This window comes from Bidens hawaiensis, unplaced genomic scaffold, assembly GCF_021521415.1.
Source record: "Bidens hawaiensis isolate Kalapana, Puna unplaced genomic scaffold, B.hawaiensis_p1.1 tig00053928_1, whole genome shotgun sequence".
Taxonomy (NCBI): Eukaryota; Viridiplantae; Streptophyta; class Magnoliopsida; order Asterales; family Asteraceae; genus Bidens; species Bidens hawaiensis.
Window position 1 is genome coordinate 74,037 of NW_027499701.1, and position 4,485 is coordinate 78,521.

Sequence of the window (4,485 nt, forward strand, 5' to 3'; positions counted from 1 at the left end):
TTTTATAATAAAGAAAATAAACAGGTAATAGGTATCATCAAACCCAGATAACTTTTAAACCGGATTATAAAATATCATTTATTTGTGAAACCATTTTATCATCAAACCTTAAGTATACTAATTTTTAACTTTCTTACAATAAATAAAATTAAAATCCAAAATATACATATATAAATATTAAAAACGAATAATGTAAAACAACCCCCGTAATACGGGGGGATAAAATCTAGTGATAATATATATATGTATGAAATTTGAGAAAACACAAAGATACAAGGTTTGGTTGTAGTTAAATTCGGTTAACAATGACGCATTAACTGTAAGTTTGTAATCTGTAATTATACTCGAATGGTCGGTTAATCAGATTCGCTTAGCCACAATTTATCAGTTTTATTCGATTATTATGGTTACTCCAATTAACTGTCCGCTTCTCACCGTTATGACAAAAGGGTAAAACAAGAATTATGGAGTCGGTTTAAATAATATTTTTGATGAGCTTCTATTTTTAAAGCATGAAAGAAATATGATTACTTCAATGGATCTATAATATATATAAACGAAAACCCAAAAATCCTATGTGTCGCGATATGGTCGTTCCCCCCTTTTATAGAAGCCACCAGATTTGTTGATTTTTAAATTGAGGCCTCTCATTGATTTAACCCAAATTCATGGGTATGAGTCTTACCAAAACCAGATAGCTCTTAAACGGGTTATAACATCTCATTAAATTAAAAATTAATGTTACTAATTATTTGATATGAAAATCCTATAAAATAGGGATATACTAAAATTTAATATCCAATTAAAAAAAAGATATTACTTATCATTAATAAACAATTTTATAATAAAAAGCATAAGCGGGTCATGGGTCACCAAATCTAGATAGCTTTTAAACGGGTTACAACATATCATTTATTTATGAAACCTTTTCATCATCAAACCTTAAGTATATTATTAACTTTCTTACAATAAAGAAAATTAAAATCTAAAAGATAAATATTAAAAAAACGAAAAATGTAAAACAACCATTCTCTCAAGCCATCAGATTACTTAATTTGTAAATGAAGGTTTCTCACGCATTTGACCCGAATTCACAAGTAAATGTCTCACCAAACCCAGATAGCTCTTAAATGGGTTATAACATCTCATTATATTAAAAAAATAATCTCAACAAATATTTGATATGAAAATCCTATAAAATAGGAATATACTAAAAATTAATAACCTATTTTATTTAAAAAACGATATTATTTATAATTAAGAAACAATTTTATAATAAAGAAAATCACCGGGTAATGGGTATCACCAAACCCATATAGCTTTTAAACCGGATTATAACATATCATTTATTTGTGAAACCATTTCATCATCAGACCTCAAGTATATTAATTATTAACTTTCTTACAATAAATAAAATTAAAATCCAAATATACATATATAAATATTAAAAACGAATAATGTAAAACAACTCCCGTAATACGGGGGATAAAATCTAGTATATATATATATATATGGTAAGGTTAAAATAAAAACCCACTTGAGTTGTGAAAACTATAGAAACCTATTCTCAACCACATGTTTTTAATTAAAGTTTGAAACTTATGGTCCACAATTAAAGTTAATAAAAAATGTGAATATAAATATAACTTTGTCTCTCTCCTTAAAACACATATAAAAATTAGTAAAAAAATATTAAAAAATAGCAAAACAAGTTTTTTTAGTTTTCGATGTTTTGTAATAAATGTTACAACATATATTACGTGTGTAACAAAAAAAAAACAAAAAAAAAAAGCGATGTTACATAGTGTTTTCATGGGTTTTCATAACTCAAGTGAGTTTTCATTTTATACTTTCCCCTATATATATATATAGGGATGAGATCAAGTGAAAACTTCTCTTATAGAGAAAACTTAAAAATTCTTAAAAAATATTTTTAACTTTTAAAAAAAAATTTTTTTTTGAAGTTTCTTTTTTTATCCATTATTCTTATATGTTGTTATTAGTTCAAAAAAAAAAAAAAAACCTTGTCGGTAATCTCATCGGTGTAGTGCGCATGTGTAATAGTGTTCATTGCATATATGCAAAATTGTTGTATTGCATAGAATACAACACTATTGCACATATTTGATACACACCATTGTATATGTGCAATATAAGACTAATACGCACTTCGAATACACATTAGTACGTATGTGTAATACAACATTAACGCATATGTGCACTATATCGACTTTTATTTTTTTCCATATAATACAACACTACTACACATATACAATACACAAAAATTGAATAAATGCCATTAAATACTATTAAACTTAAAAATACACAATAATACACATGTGTAATACAACGATATCGCACAGTAATACGTATGTGCATTACAGCGGGGGGGAGGGGGTTATATTTTTCGAGCAAAGGGTAAGAAATTATAACAATAATGGCAAAAACAGAATTTTAAAAATATTTTTTTATTTTTAATTAAAAATAATTTTATAGGAGTTTTTTAGTTTTCTCCCTAAATATGAGTTTTCTCTTAATCCTCTCCCTATATATATAGGAGATTTCAAATGAGAACCCCTTTGAGTTTTAAGAACTCGAAAGAACTCAGTATAACGATTTTTTTTCGAATTTGTTTGACACGTGCGTAATATATGTAGGTTACATACACGTAAAAAAATTACAGAAGTTTTTTACGTACAGAGTCGACTTTTTACACATGTGTAACGAACGTAAAAGTTAGTGTAGTCACTTACATCTTTATTCTCTCTCCTACTTTGACTTTTTTGTCAGATTTAATCTCAACCACATATTCCAATCTATTTAATTAAATGTGTGGCCTTGAATAGAGTTTTTAAGTTCTTACAACTCAACATCGTTTTCAAAAGATCTCTCCCATATATATATATATATATATATATATATATATATATATATATATATATATATATATATGATCAAGAGAAAACTAATCATTAGAGACAAAACTTAAAAACTCTTAAAGAATTATTTTTAATTAAAAATAAAAAAATATTTTCAAATTCGTTTTTGTCATTATTCTTATATTTCGTTACCATTCACTCGAAAAAAAAAAGACATTGTAAGAAACATACGTATTACTGTGTGATACTGTTGTATAACACATGTGTATTGTCACACCCCAACCTAAGGCAGAAATGTCGGGGCGTGATCCGATTGCTCACAGCTCGAAGATACTATCATAATATAAATGTGACAATATCTAATTAATTATTTTAATTCAAATATACACACACGTTTACAAACATTACAAAACAATTCAAATAAATGATTATAGACATGATTTAACAATCGTCTTCATTTTAACATATGGTCTTGACTAAATATCCATACTTCAATTCAAGCAACCTGCATATGCGTAGAAAATGGAGTTTGTCAACAACACATGTTGAGTGAGATGATCACCAATTTTGACACAACAAATAATATATATATGATAGAAAGTTGATAAATGTTAAGTGATAAATGCACAAACCAACCATGTGATAGTAATCAATCAAATCATAACAAAACATGTATATAACCAAATCATGCTAGTGTGCCAATGAATTGTTGCCAAGAGAATCGGGCATTGATTACAATGACTAAAGTTGTCGGTTTATCTTCGCTAAGCGAATCGGGCTCCGGTTGCTAAGACGTTCGTATGATCATACTAATGAGAATCCAAGTCATGATAGCATACAAACACACTTAAACAAGTAGCAATTAGCAAATAGCATTTAATTGATACAACACACTATGATCATGTTTGCGATTGTTTGATATATATATATGATAGAAAATATGAATAAGTACGCATATGTTTCCAATACGTTTGAAAACAGTATATAAAAAGGGGAATGATCAAACTCACCTGATCGAATAAGCCAACTAGAATGAATACGACAAGAAAGTGAAAATCACGCTCTCCGCGAATTATCGTCAAGAATCCTAATTAAATAATATTATGAGCGAATTATAAAAGATACAATACGTATAACGAACTTAGGATTTCGATAGGATTTGAATTATATTCATGATTGGGTACGTTATGGATTGAACGATTGATCTCTACGGATTATTGTTATTCCAAAAAACAATATTATTAGTTACCATTTAAATTGTAAGAATCATTGTTTATCGCATACTTGAATTTACAAATAATTAGTTTGAATAAATATAAGTTGAGATGTACTATAATGATAAACGTTTAAATTCATAATTATTATAAGATTTATATTTTAAAATCCTCAACTAAATCCGTTGGTAAAATATAATTAACACGCTTAATACGTTTGTTATACTCATACTCATATATATATAAATGTAAATAAACAAATTTATGAAAACGCTCAACGACGAGAAACATCAATATTGGTGTTAGATCTTAATAAAATAATCGTTGGTTTGTTATTAACAAGACACACACACACATGAAAACTCGCAATGAGACTAATTTACACCAAAACT